This window comes from Prionailurus bengalensis, chromosome D1 (genome assembly GCF_016509475.1).
Source record: "Prionailurus bengalensis isolate Pbe53 chromosome D1, Fcat_Pben_1.1_paternal_pri, whole genome shotgun sequence".
NCBI lineage: Eukaryota > Metazoa > Chordata > Mammalia > Carnivora > Felidae > Prionailurus > Prionailurus bengalensis.
The window spans coordinates 23,032,846-23,053,864 of record NC_057346.1 but is presented as its reverse complement, the minus strand read 5'-3'; the positions used below and the strand labels follow the sequence as shown (position 1 = coordinate 23,053,864).

Genomic DNA, 21,019 nt, shown 5'->3' with positions numbered 1-21,019 from the left:
TATTTTATATCTGAAATGATTTCTCCACTTTATGAACAAGGCAGAAAAAGTAATCATTATCAATAAACATCATCATGATTATTTCTCAGCCTGATTATGAGGAATAATAGGTACAGTGATATTCAAATGGCACTGTGAGATTGGGGGTTCCCAGAGTCATATGGGCTCCAAGAGAGGAACCTGTAAGTGTCTCTAGTGTAACTGCAGTGGTGGGGGATGGCTACGATTCTTAACGAGTGTCACAAGAAATCTGCAAGACTTCCATTCTATTCAGACAGAACTCTCTCAGTGTTTATAAAATGTATATGCTGAATGAAAAATCATTTACTATACCTTAAGTTAATAACATACCGATTTGTGATTTGAAGTAAAACATGGGACAATGGAACACAAACTAGAGTCACAGCTTCTTTTTTGCCTCCTATCCTGACTTTCATAGGATCTAATGCTTTCACAAAGATCTTGGACATAGCAAAAGCAGAAAGTTAAACTGTTTGAACCCTACCACTTTCAAAGCATTTCTTTGTGAAATTCAAGTAAGAAGGTAAGGGAGACTGGCATATTTCTCCTGAAGTTCACTATTGAATGTTGGGTGTGTGTGTGTGTGTGTGTGTGTTCAGAGATTTTGTTTTATTTATTTTTATGTTTATTTTTGAGAGAGAGTATGAGTGACAGAGTGTGAGTAGGGGAGGGGCAGAGAGAGAAGGAGACACAGAATCAGAAGCAGGCTCCAGGCTCTGGGCTGTCAGCACAGAGCCAGGCGCAGGGCTTGAACCCATTAACCACCATCACGACATCCTGACCTGAGCCGAAGCTGGAGGCTTGACAGACTGAGCCACCTAGGCACCCCTAAAGATTTTAAGTAATCTCTACACCCACGCAACATGCGCTCAAACCCACAACCTGGAGATCAAGAGCCACTCACTCTACCAACTGAGCCAGCCAGTCATCCCAGTACTGAATGTTTTTGAACTTTCACTAGACTCCTTTGTAGTTAAACTATTAACAAGTAATGACAGTGGTTAAAAAAAAAAAAAAAAAAAAAAAAAAGAACTTCTAGTAATAGAAGTCACAGCTCTCAAATGCCCAGTGAATGTCAGGTGCTTTTCACCAAGTATCATACTTAGGCTTCACAACAACCTTTAAATAGAATTTATTTTTCCCTTTTTCACGTTTAACAACTTAAGTTCAGTGAGATCAAATAACTCGAGGCAGGTCCAAAGGACGAGGTGGGAAGACTCTGGGACCAAAGACCAGGTTAGTTTCACCAGGTGACACTGAGCCTCTCCTAGTCTCTTGAGTTTTGCTACCTGCTTGCGTGTATATGAATGCACGGCGGGATGCAGCTGCTTAAGAAAGGACGCACAGAAAGTGCTGAAAAGGCTCAGGCGCCTTAAGCGGCGGGAAGCTGGAATCCGAAGGCAGAGCCCAGGTAGGAGCCAAAAGAAGGGTTGGACTCATTGCCTCCACACACAACTTAGGTAAAGGAGCGAGGGGCGGGACCTGGGCGGGCAAACAGGGGAGCGTGGAGACCATTTGTGGACGGGCCAGAAATGCCGCCTCTCCCGGGGAAGCAAGGTGAGGGGAAAGTGAGTGCAGGCATCTTGGAGTCTCCGTGAGTTGCTGAGGCCGCTCAGCCTCACTGTCCTAAACCAAAGCAGAGACCGTACTCAACTTTCCTGGGGACGCTTTCCCGTGGAGCAAGCAGGAAGGGGACGAAGAGAAGCTCCTGGACGGAGCGCCCCCCCCTCACCGCAGATTGGTACGGCCCATCCCCCCGCCGCTGATCTGGCAGGCTGCGCGCGCACCCTCCGGCAGGGCGCGGGCCGGCGGGGCGCTGCGGCCTCTGCGGCCCGGTTCCCTCCTCCCGCTCCTCGCGTGCTGCTCGCTGGCCCCGAGCCCGCCGGTTACGCGCCCGCGCGCCTGAGCGGAGAGGAGCGCGGCCGCGGGGACGCGCCCCGGTGGCTCCGCCCCCCCCAGCTCCCCTCCCCTGAGTCCCGGGTGCCCGGCTCGCGCGGCTCGGTGCGAGGAGAGCGGGGACCCCGCGCTAGCCAGCCCGCCCGCCCCTGCGTCCCCGCCCCGGCGTGCGAGGCGCCGCGCCCTCCTGCTGCCCTGCTCTGTGCATGGAGGGGCCCGTTCGGATCGCAGCCGCCGCCGCCGTAGCCGCCGCCAGCGCGCGGGGGATGACCTGGGGGTGGTTTTCGGAGCCGGCTGCCGCGCAGGAGGTCCGGGGACTGAGTCTGCCCCGCTGAGAGGTGCGGGGGTGGGCCCGCCGCAGGATCGGAGGGAGGGGTGGTCCGGGGACCCCGGGTTTGGGGGCCACGCGGCTTGGGAGCGGGAGGTCCGCGGGAGGGCAGGTCGGTGCGCCCCGCAAGGCGTGGGGATCCCAGACTGCGTGCGGGTTCTGGGGAGGGCAGCTGACGGATGCCCACCGGGGAGCTGCGACGTTCCGCGTCCTCGGGGACGCTGAGCCACCTCGTGGGAGGAGGCGGGGTGAGGTGTCAGTAACACGATTAAATCTCTTTGACAATGATCCGCTGGGGCAGGTGAGCTCCAGCGTAGCCGGGAGTCTGGGGCGCCAGCACGTTTTCCCAAGGGAGCGGAGCGGGGTCCCTCGCCTCTCTCAACCTCCATCCCGCAGAGCCTCCGCGAGAGACAGTGATTTATGTGTAGGGAGAAGCAAGAGAAATTTCCTGCACAATGTATCTTTCTCTTGCCTTCCCAGGCTCAGTGACTTCCCAGCCCCAGGGAGTGTATTTTTCCTTCTTCTCTGTAAAGCTTTCTGTGGATTGCATTATCATTTGCTAAATACATTACAGCTCGCTATTTATCTCGGTCTGCAGCTTCCAGACCTTTGTTGCTTTCTCTGCACATCTAGGGATTTCAGTAATAAATCACTGAGGGGGATAGATAGACTCCCTTGCCCTTGCCTTCATTGTTCTCCCTAACCCCACCAAATCAGGTGGAAGGCTCTCCAAAAGGAGTTCTTCTCCAGAATGCCTGCCTTTCCTGGTGAGGACTACAGAGGGTGGCAGGTGCCTTAAGGGCCGGCTGCTTTCCACTTTAGATCTAGAATTTAGAGAACATCATAAGAGAAAGTCAGCCTCTGTGTCCTAAATCAAACACCTTGAGAAACAGAAAGTTGAACTAAAAGCTAACATGAGATTATTCTCAGGCCAGTGGCCAGCAAAAATGAAAGAGGCCAATTCTGTTTCCATGCCTCACTGGTACCATTGCCCTCAGACTCCCAGCTAACACCTGGTGTCCCTAAAGGGCAGTGTCACAGAGGGACAAGGTGGGAGGGGACCTGGGAAATAAATGGGTTTATTCTCAGTGTAATTCTAAGCATTTTATTACATTTTATAGCTCATTTTTTGAAAAGGAGTCTATTTTAGCTGAAAATGGGAGGGGGAATGTAGTTCAACTTTTAGGACAAGATGAAAGAAAAAAATTCTGGAAATTTTAAATTAGTGCTTAACTAGAAAGCATTCTTAGGAACCCAGAGAGGCACCAAATACTTATAGTATAGTTTCTGTTATACACATGTTGAAATAAACTGCCTCATACTTTAAGTTATATGAGAAGGATGGAGAAAACCTGTTTCATTTTGTAAAGACGTGCCCTGGGTGTGTGCTTGGCAGTGGGTAGAGCAGAAACATTTATATTTCTATAAAAAACACACAAGTGTATATTGTTTAACTTTCATGCAAAAGCTCAGATACAGTATTTGGAAATCTGTCTTTGTTTGAATAGTTTAGTTAACCAGGAAAATCAGTTACTAGAAGTACTGTGCTATTGTTTGTGTAGTAACTCACTTGGGATGCTTTGATTGATTGCTATGGTTCTCATCAACCTCCTCTTCTGTGGAAAGTACTTAAACAGCTCTGACTCTCAAGCCGGGAAGTACAAAGAACCCTTAGGACTTGGAACATACTGATCTAGCTTGTGTAGGTTGGCTTCTAAAATCAGTCTTATCCTTTGCCTTCTTTGCAAGTGAGGAATTAAGTTCACTTCAAGATAGGATTCCCCCGCCCCCTGTCAGCAAGGTATATATAGATGGAGGCTTTGTGTGGAAACTTTTGTCAAAGGGCTGTGCTCTAAAGCGGGCAGGTAAAATTTGTTGACCAGGTCTTCTGCTTTTCTCTTTTCCGCTTTGCCCTTATGCTCTCATAACTTTCTAGACGATTTCATTTATGGGTTTGTCAAAATATAAGTTGAAGTAAAAGTTTTCTTCTCTAGGAAGGTTTCTTTTGCAAAAACTTAGACTAAAAACTGGTGATTGTGTCCAGGTATATCCTGGGAAAATGATTTCAGGAATTAAACATTATCTTAGGGAAATTAGACTGGGATAGGAACTTAAAAATAACTAATTGAAAAATTGGTTGTTTATAACATGTAATTACATTAGCTATGGCCTTGTAATTAGCATTTGTACTTTGCAGAAGGAAAAATAAGACAGCACATCACAAGAGCAGAGGAGTTGTCTCCAAGGTAGTCTTTCTTTAAGATATATGGTCTTACTACTTAATAGGAACTAATTAGATTAGAAAGAATTTGGAGTCTGGTTGCTAAATAGATTGCTTTGAAGGACTTGATTTTATGGTGATTTTCAGTTAGTGCTTTTTTCTTCCCCAAGAAGTTTTGTTAATTGGATTAGATAATGTTTTATTGTTTTTATTCAGGATTTTATATTGTATGTAAATATCCTATTTATTTATAAACATTTCACTTATACATTTTTGTCATGTATATGGTATTAATTCACTTTTAAGAGGCTGACAAGGAGGGCTTTGATTCTTCTCAATTAAACTTCAAAGATGGTATATGGAATATACTTAATGTCACTTTAAAAATACTGGATTACAATTAAGTGAAAAACTGGTTTGTTGGTTTTTTTTTTTTTTTAATCCTTCAAGTTTTCCGTCATTGTTTGTGCTCTTTCCCCCATTGTCAGGCTTAAAACATACAGTATCATTGTCATCTGTCCCCTGAATAATGGTCCTGAGGTGATATTATTAATGTGGCTTTTTAAAATCAAACTAATTATACTTGCCTAAAAGAGCCACATGTGTGTGATTCTAGCTGCCTGGTGCCTTTTGAGAGCCCTGGAGACAAGCTAGTGAATAGAGCTGAAAATTCATTCTGTATTTGATTAAATGGAACAGACTCGCTGCTCCTTACCCCAGCAGGGGCTATGAGATCTCTTGATCCCCGAAGCGGCTCCAAGACCCTGGGAATAACATTAGCGAGCACCTGAGGAATTTCTGCCCTGCAGTGCCTTTTGTGTGTGTGTGTGTGTGTGTGTGTGTGTGTGTGTGTGTGTGTAGAGGGATTGGAGCTGAGTGGTGATGGGGCGGTGGAGGGAGGGGGCGGAGAGAGGCTACATTAGAAGACTCCATATGTTAGCAGATCTAAAATCAAGGCATGACTTAACAGCTTATCTTATAAGAGAAAACAGCCCAACCCGAAGGCAGATTGCTAGTCAGGACTCTCTTACGAGCAGGGCTGTGGTGATGTGTTTTTAGCACTGAACTGAACGCCACTGTTAAGTACAAAAAGTCACTTCTCTGCTCTCCCTCTGAAGCACAAGCATCTACACGTTGAAGACTTGGTAAGTTTTCTCTGAATGATCTTTTGATAAATATATAAAATTGTGTTACAGTTTGGTCTTGCCGGTAAGGGCTGATGTATTGTTCTAATAACTTTTTAAACTGAGGGCAAAATCAGACTTTTATGTGAAGCACATTGCTTTGCAGAGATGAAATGCTTGTTTGAATAGGCATATTTCACTTTTCTCTTTTGTTTTTATACGATTTCATTGCATTCTTGTTGCATTATTGAAGGATTTAAATTCATTTAGGGTATATGTCTCTTTCCTGGTGTCTTATTGAGAGGTCTGATCTTTAGTATTTTTTAAGGCATTGCTTTGCAGACTTTGCTTGCAGCCACAAGTAAATGAAAATATATCTACCAAAAACATTCTATAAAGTCTTTGGAGCAAAATTTTTGAGAAACATGAGTGTGTCCTCCTCCCCAGCCACCCGCCCCCGCAGCTGCCCCAAATAATTTTTGGATACAAACATTTTTCAGGATATTTGCCCAGTTTGTTTCTTGTGTACTTTTCCAGGAAGGGCAGTTCTGAATCTTGGATAGTATCATCAATCAATTTCCATATTCCAAGAAGAGTTAAAAATGAATTTGAATTCTGGTGCTAGTTTTCCACTGATGGAGAACTCAGTAGCGTATTTGCTGGGCAATTTGGTATATTTTGTTCCTGATTATAATCCTGTTGTGTGTCACAGTTCTCTCCATCCTATTACCATGTAGTCCTCTCCCAAATTCTCACAATACTGAGTGTTGGGAAAATAAAGAAGCCTTTTAGAGACTGTGTTTAATTTTTTTCTCACCTTAATCCTAGCACGACCAAATTGAAAGGACCTTTGCATGCATTGGGGTCAACACTGCAAGTTAGCATTGTGCCAGTCTTGGTTCACAGGTTTTTAGTGGCTTTTGCTGTGTGATACATTTTGATGGCCAGAGATCATAAAAAACTACCCCTAAAGCACATTTTGTTCTGCCGAATATTGGTCGGAATGTGACTAGGGACTTCAGTTCTTGAGAGCTAGAATGATGTGCCTTTCAATCATAGGATTAAGGGACAGTGAAGTTCCTTGTATCTTACGTCAGAGGGTAAAGAAATATACAGGTCATATGACTGAGTGTAGAAATATTCTGCTTACCATTTTGTTGCTTGGAACTGTGTGGTTGATTTTATTTTTATATTACCCTACTACAAACAGCATTCAAAAGTTGATCTACAAAGCTTGCTTCTCAGCTACCTCTTCTTGTTAGATACTCGCTCACCTTTTTTTATTTGGGGAAGCGAGCTTGACCGAAGTCTTGGTTTCCTCATCTGTAAAATGGGGATAACAATAGTATCTCTTACCACGGTTGTGGGGATTACATGGGATAATGAAAGTAAATTGCTTGGGATATGCTAAAACTGTAACACGTGAGTGTTAGCTCCTATTACTTTTACTTAGCTCCTTCTGTACATATTACTCTGATCCAGAGTTGGTTTAAGGACTAACATAGTAAGGAATTCTCAGAAGTTAGTAATCGTATGGGTACATGCAAGAGCTATAGATGTAATGTGCTCTTAATTTTGCAGTTGAACTGAAAGGTGCTTGGAAACAATGTTGCATTTTTCCTAGTTGATTGTGTGATATAGAAATGTACATGAGCGTGCAGTTAATGTACACTAAGTGCACAGCTGGATGAAGTTTTACATATGCACATATGGGTGGCAACTATTAGCCAGATCAAGATCTAGAATATTTCTTTCACCTCGAAGTTCTCCTGGTGCCCCTTCCCAGACAACCCTGCCACCCCCATCAGGCAGCCACTGTTGCGCCTCATCTGACCATAGATTAGTTTTGCCTGTTCTCCAGCTATACTCATAAAAGTGGATTCCTATGGCATGTATGTACTCTTTTATATGTGGTTTCTTGCACACTGCTCATAAGGTCTGTGAGATTCATCCATGCTATTGTGTATGGTAGTAATTTGTGCTTTTGAAATTGTTACTTAAAGTTTTTGTGTGTTTTGAAATTGGTAGTAGTTCATTTTATCGGCACATTGGATATGTGGTCACTGGGAAAAAAGAAAAGGACACTTCTTCTCACATTATTTGAAAATCGGATCCTAGTGGCTAGCTTGAAAATTTACCGTGACCTTATTTTTGTACATAAATACTAAAATGGGGTTGAATAGTTGCTCTCAGTCATAATTACATAAACCAAACCTGTTGTTAACTGTCCTTCTGTGTGTGTGTGTGTGTGTTTAGAAGGGAAGGAGGAGAGCCCCAAAACAGAGAAGAAGGATCATCTAAGGTAGCTTAGATCTTTTCGTGCTTAGGATTTAATGCCATAATCAATACTTAGAAACGTACAGAAGAAAGCACCAGCTAGCACTAGCATGAGAGTCTTAGAAGAAAACAAAATAACGTAATATTCTTTTGAAAACAAAAATACACCAAAAATGGAAGAAAGTGGAGTAGGATGTGATGCTACAGAAAAATTTTGAAGAACAGGGCTGCTTGCTTCAAGAAGAAGACTTTTGGCTACTAACCTGATGTGCTAAATAAAATTTATTTCACCAAACAGTGAAACAAGAATGCAAGATGATGTTGATGAATGAGAAGGTTCTTTGTTTGTTTGTTTGTTCATTTTGAGGGGTTGTGGTTGAGGTAAATAGTTTATTATATTTCTGTCCTTGGAAATGTTGATGAAGGATTTTCTGGGTGTCCTGCTGGAACACAAGCCACTTTTCTCCTTAGGAGACATTGTATTCTTCAGCTTTTGTAATTTCATTAAGTCTTATTTCTTCGTACTCCGTGATGCAAGGTCGTTCTTGGCATACAGCCACGTGCATGGATGGCTTCCCCTGGATCCCAGAGGGGCAAGCTGACCCCCTTTCCTTCTTAAATCAGACCCCCCGGTGGCCCAGATTTCGAGGGGATGGGGGTTGAAATAGTGATAAATGATTCATCTTCTGCCCTGTATGGGTTACTCAAAAGATGCAGATTTTGTTTCAAAAGAAGGGAGAACTGTCTGTCAAATAGAGCTGCCTCATGATAGAGAATGCTCTTTTGAGGGGACACGAGCCCCTGATTACTGGACATTTGCTAAAGACACTGGGGAAGGGATCTCTTCCTTGGGTGAGAGATTGACCTACACGACCTCTGAGAGCCTTGCAGTAGTGAGACTCCATGAAATGGGCTTTTACTACGTAGTGATTCTACATAACCAATACATGCATGATTTTGGAGGGAGAAAAATGTGTCAAAAATGTCCAAACAGCCACTGAGTCCATACATTTTCTCAAACCAACCCGAGTTTAAAGTTGAGGACTGCCTCAGCTTGCTGGCTTTGTTCACTTTAAATGTAATTCTTCGTTTATATCACTGACAACTAAATGTCAGCTACTCTTTTCTTTCTTACATAAAGAGAAAACAGAAACTTCCCAGTATTCTACGTGTGCCAGCATCAGCAGTGATAATACTTTCCAAGTATAGTATTTGCTCCCTCTTGATGTAGGTACACATCTGAGAAGTTTCTTGAGGCCATCTGCTGGCCCAGGTGTATTTCTTCACTCTTACAACAGGTGTACTGTAAAAATGAATAAATATACATCTTCTCTCTCTGCCTTCTCTCCTCCACCCTACTTTTCTGTACTTGAATTTCGAGAGAGAGAAATCACTCATCCTGGGTGGGGGAAAGTGACTTATCCAAGGAAAAAAACTATATCTGGGATATTTTCTGAGTCCCATAGTTACTTAATCTAACCATGTACATATCTTGTATCTGTAAATATATGTTAACTCGTGTTAATAATTGATACTTAACAATGGCTGAAGGTAATGTAGAATCCTGAATCACTGAAATAATCTTTATTTTGTAAGCAGAAAAGTATAGTATACTGAGTTTACTGAGCTTTTACTGTTTTGTGTTCATGTACACATATAAATAAACCCTCCGTTGCCTCCCTGTAACGTATAAGCAGGTCTGCTATGTTACCATTACCTTTTACCCCTCCAGCCACCTTTCCAAAATGGGAGAGGGGTGAGAGGAGATTTCGAATGTGTGACCAAAAAACCCAACTTTTGGTCTTCTGCTGAAACTGCTTCTGTGTCGCCTCCCTATCTCCAGTGGGGGTTTTGCCCCCACTCCAAATCATCCATTTTTCTCCGTGTTACCAGAGTAGCAATCTTCCTAAAACATAAATCCGACCATGTGACTGCTCTCCTTAAAATCGATTTCTCCAGAGACCCTGAATCGCTCACTTATTAAGGCCCAGGTCTTCAGTGGGGTGTACAGGTGCTCTACCTACTGGATGCTACTGCCATCTTTAGCTACTTTGAATCACTTGAATGTACCTTGCTTTCTGTCTTGCAGGCTGGGAACTCTGTCTCTCCTTTGCCTGATACTGTATCATCATTGTTTACATGTCTGCTCATCCTCGTCTTTCTCCTTAAGGACAGATGAAGTGCTGTCCCCTCTATGTGTGATCATCCCTCTCACCCCCTTACTCGCACTATGCCTAATGAGTACTAAATACCCAAATGGCTGAATGTATCCGAGTGGTAATCACAGTGCTTCTGAAGTGTCACTGTGCTTTTGGATTTCTTGGGGGCTGTTTTTTTTTTTTCTTTTAATTTTTTTAAAATGCTTATTTATTATTTTTGAGGGAGAGACAGAGTATGAATTGGGGAGGGGCAGAGAGCGAGGGAGACGCAGAATCTGAAGCAGGCTCCAGGCTCTGAGCTGTCAGCACAGAGCCCAACTTGGGGCTTGAACTCACGGACCCCGAGATGATGACCTGAGCCAAACTCAGTTGCTTAACTGACAGCCACCCAGGTGGCCCTCTTGGGGGCTGTTTAAAATGATTTAATGAGTCCGGGGTGAATCCCAAGATTGATTCTCCCTTTGTAGCGAGTTTCCAAATGGTGTTGATGATGTTGCCTGGACCCTACTGAGTAGCAAGATGCTAAACTGTCCTCTCTAGACCCATGCGTGATTTCAACATACAGTCTGCTCTTAAAAATCCAGTGAAAGTGGTGCCTGGGCGGCTCAGTCGGTTCAGCTCAAGTCACGATCTCACGGTTCATGGGTTCGAGCCCCGCGTCGAACTCTTTGCTGCCAGCTCAGAGCCTGGAGCCTGCTTCGGATTCTGTGTCTCCCTCTCTCTCTGCCCCTCTCCCCCACTTGCACTCTGTCTCTTCTGCCTTTCTCTCTCTCTTTCTCAAGAATAAATAAACATTAAAAAAGTTTTAAAAAATCCAGTTAAAGTCTGATTCTTCATGTCAAATTCAGGTAGACCACAGCTTCAAATAATGAAGATTAAAGAACGCTTTAGACAAAGGAAAAAAAAAAGTTAAATGTCTCATTATTGGAATGTTTGCATGATATCTTAACAGTTTTTTTTTCAGTTTTTGAACTTTTTAGTGTTAAAAAATTTAAATGGATGAATTTTTAAAATGATTATATATATTTAAAATGTGTATTTTTCTTCTGTGCAACATTTGGTGTCTGGAGAGGTGATACCAAGTTTTGTCTGGTTTTAAAATACTCACTATCGCAGGTGTTCTCTCGGATATATAGGTACTAAAAAGTGCAATTCTGGCTTCTGTCTCTTGCCAGGGAAATGCCTGGCAGTTATTGGCTTAATGAGTAATTGTACACACGGCCTGCTTGGAGGTAAATTTGGCAAGGGGGACAGATGTTTAATGGATAAAATACTACTTTTATCAGGCCATGAAATTACTGTAGTGACATCAGAACTTGGCAGCCTCTTTTATTCCAATAAAAACAAAAATAGCATCGTAAGCTAGGGAGAAGACATTTTTCTTGTCCATTTATTTTGGCTTATTTTCATGGTTTTGGCCTCAGGGTGTGTGTATAGCAAAATAACAACACAGTGAGTAACAGGCAAGAAGAATTAGGGAGTGAACATAGTTTCAGTTGAAACGGCCATGCTGTTTATCATTCACCTCTGTTTCAGTAATTTAAACTGTTCCTCTCAGTTTGGTGACTAGGAGAGTAGGAGGGGTGGGTATGAGGAACCCTCATCCATAGAGTGGAGTTAAACTTCATTATTTGGCTTGATATTATATAGCTCACGATGTATTGACAAAATCTGACAGTTGGCTTATAAAAATACTCACGTGAGGGTAAATGTCTGGGTGTGATTACAGATGCGACAGTACAGTTTTGCAGAAAAGGTGCCATTTAATTCTTTTTATAAACACTGGTAAAATAACATCGTGTTGCCAGTCAATTCAATTTGATTGAATATAGTGTTTCCTCCCGCCCGTTTTCCCCTGTTCACGCTCGTCGGGAAATTAGATTTTTAGATTGTTGCCATGACTTAGCGACCCCTCATATACCAGGATTTCAGTTTTGTGTCCAGGCATCTGAATAGCAGGTCAGTAGATCCTGGGACCACTCAATACTGAGAAGATACTTTTATTGTTCTTGATAGATTGTTAAACTCCTGAACAGAACCATACTGAAGTCTAACTATTACATTCTGTCCATGATTTACTTTGTGGGTTCGTCTTACTGTGATCACCTTTTTAAACAAGCTCATTTCATTTCTTTCATCAAATCTTGGATGTTCATCCAAAGTGGAATTACAAGTTTAGTTTTATAGTAAGGACTGTATAGTTCTGATGGGGTAAAGTATATTTCAAACTGTATTCTAAATAGATATTTCTGCTTAAGATGTATTTTCAAGTCCTATTATAATCTGATTAGGATGGTTCTGATCTCTTTATCCATTTGTTTGATTTCTATTTATTGATGATTAGGCATATTTTCTTTATTTATGGTCAAATCCATTTTGAGATTAAAACACATCAGAACTCTACCTTGAATTTCTAATTTCAATCTCTATTGATCATGTTTTAGATTATTTTGTGTTTGAATTGGGCTTTGTAGACCTATATAGGTCTTTCACATAATTTTCTTCTTACATTTTGGAGCTAAGTTTTTTTAAATCCCGTGGCTAACAAAAACCAATTTGAGTCATTATAAGATGGGTTGTTAACTGTGGTCTCCTATTAGGCTAGCAAACACAGTTGTCATTATTTGTTATTTCTTTTGTGTTTGAGGATGCATTTTAAAAGAGCTATTGTCGTAGTGGTTAGGTCTTAAAGTAATTTCACATTTGTTACTATGACAGCAGCCACAGTGGGGTTTTTAATCATACAATGCAGCTCGTGCAGAGATTGATATCAGCATTTTGTGGCATCAAATAAATTTTAGCCCAGGGATTTGACTACATACATCTTACTGTTGTCGGTAGGGGTCTTATAGCCAGCTCCCAAAGTGGGTTTCTAAATGTGAACCTTCCAAGTCCTGGCTGTATCCCATTCCACGGGAAAATAACAAATCGTTTTAAAGAGACATTGTCAGTGTTTTACTTATTTTGGGATTTCTCTTTGAGATAGGAGATTATCAGGGAAGAAAGATGAGGAAATGATTAACCCTGCAGGACAAAGATCAGATTCAGTGTTTTCTTAGCTGGCTGCGCATACATACAGAATACTTAATTAGTTGTGGTCACAGATGTCAGCTGGTCGTGGAATCAAATCAGCAGGCACCCCCTATCGAACTCCCATGGCCCTTCAACAACCAAGAAAGAGAAACTGAGTTTTCAGTTTTTCCTTTCTGCAATGCAGGCTTCCTACCACCCCCGCCTCCCGCCCCCTTCATGTGAAATGCCAGTTTTCTGGATAAAAAAAAAAAATCCTTTCGCTTGATATTTGGTACACAAAGGAAGTCCCCGTTTGCTTTGTGGAAGTTCTTTCTAATTCACTGAGAAATACTAACCTCTTCCGTATCTGATTTACCTGGAGCGGATGTAAACTCTGGCAGCTTAACAACAGGTGACGTGGTGACGTAGGAGTGACTGTATTGCTTTTGCAGACCAGGACTCTGGTCTGTCTGGTGTGCTGCAGCCTGGGAAAGGGAAGTGCTGTCCTGTGTGGGGTTGCAGTGGAGAACCACATCACCCGCCTTGCTCACTTAGCGCCTTGTGAAGTGTTCCAGCGATGACGACTCCTGCCTTGTGTTTCTTTTTATTCCAGAAGCAGAATGATCTCCTCTTTCTGATGGTGGTGTGTGTTTGTTTTTCTGCTTAAATGTACGAAACAGTAAAATTGTCATGAGAGTGGAAACCATGAGGACAATACGTGATTGAGCATTAGGATCGTGTTTATGAGAGTTTTCATGTAGTTGAAAGTTAGATCTTTAACATCTCTCTAATGCTGGGAAAGGAGGTTCTTTGAAACTGTAGTCATTCTTCTAAAGCTTAAATTAGATTATAATTGCACATTTGTCTGTGCTTAGGAAGAGAATAAAATACTTCTACGTTTTGTTTTGTTTTGTTTTCTCTTTGACATTTCTTTGACATTTCTAAACCACAGACTCTGCATTCTGGATTCTGTTGACCTCACAGAAGATATGGAAGTGAATTTTGCCTAAGATAAAATTGATTCCCTGGTGTCTTATAGTTTTGAACTCTTTCCTCTACAGAGGTTACGTTATTTTTATTTCTAGCCACAGGGATCCTTGCTTTCTAGCACATTTCTTTAAAGCAGGCGCTTGGAAATTTCTCTAACAGAGTGTCCCAGCTGAAATGAGGTTTGGAAACCCTTTCCAATTCTATGTAAAATCAGGAAAATAGCAAAGGAGCTTTTTTTTTTTTTTAATTTTTTTTTTAACATTTTATTTGTTTTTGAGACAGGGAGAGACAGAGCATGAACAGGGGAGGGTCAGAGAGAGGGAGACACAGAATCTGAAACAGGCTCCAGGCTCTGAGCTGTCAGCACAGAGCCCGACGTGGGGCTCGAACTCACGGAGTGCGAGATCATGACCTGAGCCGAAGTCGGATGCTCCACCGACTGAGCCACCCAGGCGCCCCGCAAAGGAGCTTTTTAGAAGTAAATCTCATTTTACATTTGCGTCTTTGTGGAATGAACATCAAATCTACATTGAGATGTTCTTTTCTCTTAATGGTTGTTCCATGATACCCCTGTATCCAAAACATGACGGATGATTATCAAGACATAATTTGGTTTTTCGTTTCTTAGATTTGTTAGAAAATGAATTCAAGCTTTGCAGTTTTTTTAATTTTATTTTTTTAATTTTTTTTTTAACGTTTATTTATTATTGAGAGACCGAGCATGAGCAGGGGAAGGGCAGACACAGAATCGGAAGCAGGCTCCAGGCTCTGAGCTGTCAGCACAGAGCCTGACGTGGGCTCGAACTCACAAACTTCAAGATCATGACCTGAGCTGAAGCCGGGACACTCAACCAACTGAACCACCGAGGCACCCCTCAAACTTTGCAGTTTTACATGATGCTTTTAATGTTGCTTTGACCAGTTGTTAACTTCTCTTTCATTTTGTGTCACTGTATAAGGTTGGCTAAAACAAATGCTAACGCTAAAGCATTTAATGACAGCTAATTTGTATTATTTTGGTGAAAATTAAGCCAGTCGTTAACTGTTTAATGAAACAGTTTAAAAATGGTTTTGATGACAAGATCGAGAAGAAAGAAAAATAGACATTCTTAAAGGCAAATTTTGCTCCTCCTTCATTGGAGTGAAGAGTGAGTTGTGATAGCAACAGAGACCAGCTTCCAGTAAGAGGTGTGAGGCTGTTTATTTTCACTCTGGAGATGTATATACTACAGAAGGAAAACTCTGGCCTTGCTTAACCTAAGCAAGTCATTACTTATCTACGATCTGGCAAGCAATTTGATTAAAGTTGACAGAGCTCATATAATACCAGAACCAGGCCCTCTTAATGATTGATGAGGCTTGTCTGTAAGTCTTTTTTTTTTTTTTTTGAAAGAAGAGAAACTGAACAAGAATGAATACTTGTTCAGATCTCTAATTGCCCGGTATAAGCCAAGTCTATAATGTAGTTTTGTGTATAGTGATTAATATGTATTAATTTGTATGTTGTTTTAGGTAATGGTTAAATGGCTTTAAAATAATACTTTTATGTCAGCAGGTTAATTTGGCTTTTACATGATTAAATTCTTAAAATATTAGGGTTCCTGCCCGATATTTTTAACATCTTTCAAATAATGGTTTTCTTTGATGTTTCTTTGATATTGTTTAGTATAGTGGAAGTTTTAACCTATAATTTTCTTCTTTGTTCTCTTGTGAAATTGAATTATTTGGAAAGTCTTCAGCTTTAATTTTAATTTTTCAACCCCTTGCTCTCTAAGGTTATGAAAATGATTTGGACAATTGTTAGAGCATATTTGGGCTGTGGGGTGTTGTGACTCATTTCTTTGCTGCATTATTTGTTTCTTTCCCAACAGACTGATACTAGGTGTGACTGGAATGTGCTGAATGTTCTTGCAACGCTTTACATCATTATTCTATGTAGGGTGCTTAGCTCAACTAATGAAGAGAATTGTTTTTTTTTTTTTATCATTCATATGCTGCTTAGTAGATGGTGGGCTACTAAGGACTGGCGGACAGCTCCCCCAACCCCACAACTTGTTTTAGGTAAACTTAGCATGTGGAATTTCCATTAATGGAACAGTTGAATTGAGAATGAATTAGTTTTCTGTAAAATTCTGGGAATTTTTAGGCATCGTATCATAGGGGTTTGGATGAGGGTAAGCTCTAGAGAGTGAGTACCTGGGGTCAAAGCCAGCTTGCACTACAGTCTAGTGACATGACCTCCCTGTGCTTTGGTTTCTTCACCTGTATAATGGGAATGAATGATAGCTCATCAGGCTCTTGGCCATCTCATTTTAGTGTTCGTGTGATCAGGTAGATGGTTCTCGAGGGCGGTGTTGCTGCTCTGATTGTTATAATTGCTATCGGTGAGATGGGCTCATATCCACAAAAGGGGGTATTATGGTGACACGGTGAATTAGAAACTGTGGAATCAGAATCAAATGAGTGGGGATTAAACTCTGGGGAGCCACAAATGGGGGAATACGCTGGAATTGATTATATGTTTTTGGACTGGTTAGAACCCAGTGCATAGCAAAGAGCACAGTTGGGTGAGTATTGAGCTAATACTCAATTAGCTCAATTAGTAAGAGCTAATGGGGAACTTTGGGGAACATTCCTTTGACTTTCCAAACAAGTGAACACCGTTTGACTCTCTTGTTCCACATGTTCAATTTTGTAACTTTGTGATCTCCCCTTCTCCCTTCTTACCTCCCCAAACAGTGTAAACATACTTCAGTTTAATACCAAGAAAATAAAATTTATTTTGTGAGAGATGTACTTTATACCTACCTTCACTGACATGTTCTTAGAAGCAAGGACTATTGTTGGTACCCTTTGCTAATTTTCTGTTGATAATTTCCCCAACAAATGTTTTTTCTTTTTTAATTTTTTTAATGTTTATTTATTTTTGAAGGGGAGAGAGACAGAGCGTGAGCAGGGGAGGGGCAGAGAGAGAGGGAGACACAGAATCTGAAACAGGCTCCAGGCTCTGAGCTGTCAGCACAGATCCCCATGTGGGGCTAAACTCACAAGCTGTGAGATCATGACCTGAGCTGAAGTTGGACGCTTAGCCGACTGAGCCACCCAGGTGCCCCATCCCCAGCAAATCTTCTTATCTATGGGAAATCCCGGTGTTTTCTGGAATTCTTATATGTATACTTAAATAATGAGCTTGACTCTTACGTCCTTTTAAATTTGTTACTTTTCTTTTGGGCTTACATATGGTCAGAACAAATAAACACTTAACTGGGATTGGTAGCATTAAAGACCACCAATAAAGTGCCATCCCCAAGTTGTTTCCAAGAGAGAAATAGAATAGATGTGGAATCATCAGATGCAAATATTTGACATGGAGATAGGCCAGTTATGCACACTGTCAGCCCCACCCCGGCCACTCCCCTATTTTGTTTCTAGTTGGCCAGCTTAAGTATGTTGCCCTCAAGTGACTGTTGAAGATCGAAGTTTAGCGGTGGAGGTGCATCCAAAAAATTGAAGAGGGGATTGTGGAACCAGAACATGACAGGTGGTGGGCAGTCTTCCCTTTTTGGCTCGCCATTCCCTCTTTATCTGTAGGGGTTTTTTTTTTTTGGTTGTTGTCCACAGTGACAGTAATAATGCTTCAGGAAGGAGGCACTTATGCATTTTGTTGTTGTTGTTGTATTCTTTCAGTTAAGCACTGAAAACTCCATCTGTTTTCTTCTAGTCCACTGGTTGGCCTCATTATTGTATTTCTATCACTGGAATCTGGGTTTTCAGGGAAACACAGTAATTTTTGTAGTGATACTGAATGCGTTTGCAGGAGAAAACGTTGTGCCACAACTCTGCAAATGCACAGACTTTAAGGTATTCCCAGGGGTGCCTGGGTGGCTCAGTCAGTTAAGCATCTGACTTTAACTCAGGTCATGATCTCATGGTTTGTGGGTTCGAGCCCTGTGTCAGACTCTGTGTTGACAGCTCAGAGCCTGGAGCCTGCTTCAGATTCTTTGTCTCCCTCTCTCTCTGCCCCTCTCCCGCTCATGCTCTGTCTTTCAAAAATAAATAAACGTTAAAAAAAATAAAAAAAGATATTCCTTCTGGGTCCTATAACATAGAGGATAAAGCTTGATTGTATTGCATTTATAGAGTTTTCTTAGGGTGGTGGTCTTGGTGGCTTTGGAGGTAGGTGGCATTTATAGGATTCTTTTAACTGTTTTGATTTGGGGGACTGTGAATCTTGTATTTGAAACTGTAATTCTTGTTCTATCCCCCAACCCCACTCTCAACTCAGATTTGCAGGAATGTGTGTGATCAAGGAAATAGCTGTGTGTTTGATTAGTGAACATAGTGTCTTAACTGAGATGATAATGTATTTTGCTAAAAAGGGGTCAGCACTCAAACTTTGTCAAAGGGCAAAATTGTTATAAACTATTACTGATTAAATGATTTTTATCACGAATCTCTTAATTATATAGAAAAGAAACTAGATGCAAACTTCTTGTAAAACTAAAATTTACAAAATAAATATATTACCACAAAACCAATATAATTCAAAAATGTAAAATCTTTAAAACATTTTTTAGATTGTCAGTATTGTAGAAAGAAACTTTTGCTTGTTTTATATTTCACTTGCTTATTTCATATGATTGTTTTAAAATTTTAAGCGTGATTTAGTACGGTTTTTCTTTTTTTAATAATGACCTTGTTTTTAACTACTGGTCCAATATTTTGTGGGCAATCACTTTAAAAGTGCACTGCTATATATATAGTACTGAGCAATTAAACAACCCATTCAACGAAGTGTTTGTATGTATTAATATTTGCTTATTGCCGATGAGCCAGAGTGATAGGGGATCTTTGTAATTTGTGTGTTCATGATGTTGTATAAGGCTGTGTGCCATGACATGCTTTTCGAGTTTGTCACACTTATGCCGCCATGAGCTGGAAGATAATTCACATCTGCTTTTCCTCTTACCTGTTTCAGAACTTCCTTTGAACTCTGTATTCTGTAACTTCATGTGACTTTCACATGTCACAGACATGACCCAAGAACACGAATGCAAATTAGGCACTGAAATCTTGTGTCCTGCCTTCATTGTCTGGCTAATGATTCACAGTAAGTTTACAGTAATTGAGTTCCAGAAGCGCAGAAACACAGTGAAATTTATAAAAAATAATTTTCGTCCCTCCGACAATCATTTCGCAGATTAAAATCGAGAAAGAGAGAATAAAAGTTGCTGGAGCTTGAAAAAATTAAAAAAAAAAAAAAAAAGAGAAAGAAAACTAAAACCTGATAGTTTTGAGAATCACTCCAGAATGGGAAGTGACCGTGGATTCTCACAGACATCAATGGACATAAAACCGGCTTTCTACTCAAGGCCTTTCTTTTAATTAGGAAGCTGTAGGTAGAAAGGGGTAAGAGGTAAGCGTAGGCCTGGGATTGCCCTGGGTTCAGATGTTACCCCTGCCCTTTACAAGCTCTAGAATCTTGGGGAGGTTACTAGAGTTCTCTTCTTTACTGTTACCCCTCTTGTAAAATGGAAACAATACCCATCTTTAGGAACGTTGTGGGGATCAACAATAATGCATGTAAAATCTTTCACCAATAAACTTAATAATTGGTAGTTGTTATCCTTTAGAATAATTAATTTCATAAGACAGCTGTTTGGTAAGATGTACAAGTAGATTTACTTTCACACACAGTAAAGCCAGTTAACTCCCTGCCTAGTGGAAGCAAGAGGCAAGGGTGGGGTAGAGTATCAGAATTATTTGGCAAGGTTTCTCATGCTGCGCGTAGAGCCCCGCCTCCTTAACTCATTTCCAAGTGACCTACCATCACCACTGGGACTGGATCATCGCTCTTTGGTGCTGGGGCAGAAAGATGACAGATCTACTGACTGAAGCATTTGAGTCTTTCTCCGGTAACTCGGACGTAGTAAGTGCTTGTACGACCTTTTAAAATCTTAATTTTATAAATACGTATAAAGACAAACATTTGTTTATGCAGGTAAATCAGCGAGTTGATTTTGTCCGGTATCGACAGGGAGTGACTAATCCACCTCATGTGTGTGTATAAATTAGCATTGTGGCATTTTGCTTTAAAAATGTGCTTGTTGGGGCGCCTGGGTGGCGCAGTCGGTTAAGTGTCCGACTTCAGCCAGGTCACGACCTCGCGTTCCGGGAGTTCGAGCCCCGCGTCAGGCTCTGGGCTGATGGCTCAGAGCCTGGAGCCCGTTTCCGATTCTGTGTCTCCCTCTCTCTCTGCTCCTCCCCCGTTCATGCTCTGTCTCTCTCTGTCCCAAAAATAAATAAACGTTGAAAAAAAAATATTTTAAAAATGTGCTTGTTTTCCTTAGGTATTTTTTTTGCCAAATTCAGTACTTTAAAAAGTGTTGGCAAGAGGTGGGACAGATTGACTCGATAGTTTTAAGGGAATTTATATAACTCTCTGTGGTTTCACCCAATGAATTTGGCCAGTACTGTCTAAGTATGTTTGAAACACCTCCTTGAGAGTTATCTTCCTAAATTTAATAACAACTTTATATGGCAGGATTTTATTTACGTGGTTTTGACCTTACAGAAATTCATGCCACATTGCAGGAAACATGAGTATGTACAGCAAGAAGCCCTGATGTTTTCGTCTGTAATGCCAATCTCTGTCATAAGTATATGAAGTCTTTTGTTTTAGCTACAAACCCTTCAACTGTAGTAAAAGCAGAGAATTGCATTTACCTATTGTTGGCGCTATGCCTGTATGACTTTCAAGTTCATGGTGAATGTTTCTGCAGACTCTACTGGGTTATTTCTGTGGGTGAGCACAGTGATAATAGTGCTTCTGATATTGTCGATAGTATCCTTTTCTCTTCAGGTTGAAAAGAACTTTTGATAACATCTTTTATTTACTGTCTTCTCACTTTTGCCCGTGGCTTTTCTGTAATGCTGTGTCCTGCACTGTGTTAGTCATTTGGCTTAAGTACCTATCACATTATACAGCACA

At 41.2% G+C, this 21,019-nt stretch overlaps 1 protein-coding gene across 4 annotated transcripts in view; it reads left to right on the top strand.

The window, feature by feature from the left end:
* Positions 1 to 2,148: 2,148 nt before the first annotated feature.
* CDON (cell adhesion associated, oncogene regulated) overlaps positions 2,149 to 21,019 on the top strand; it is a 104,466-nt gene continuing 85,595 nt past the window's right edge. Inside the window, exon 1 of one of the 4 annotated variants that reach the window (XM_043579757.1) lies at positions 2,149 to 2,255. The gene's annotated coding sequence lies outside the window, so the exon portion shown is untranslated. Of the gene's footprint in view, positions 2,256 to 5,386; positions 5,612 to 19,628; positions 19,968 to 21,019 lie in introns of those variants that run through there. The other 3 variants (XM_043579756.1, XM_043579759.1, XM_043579760.1) reach the window with 3 other exon arrangements.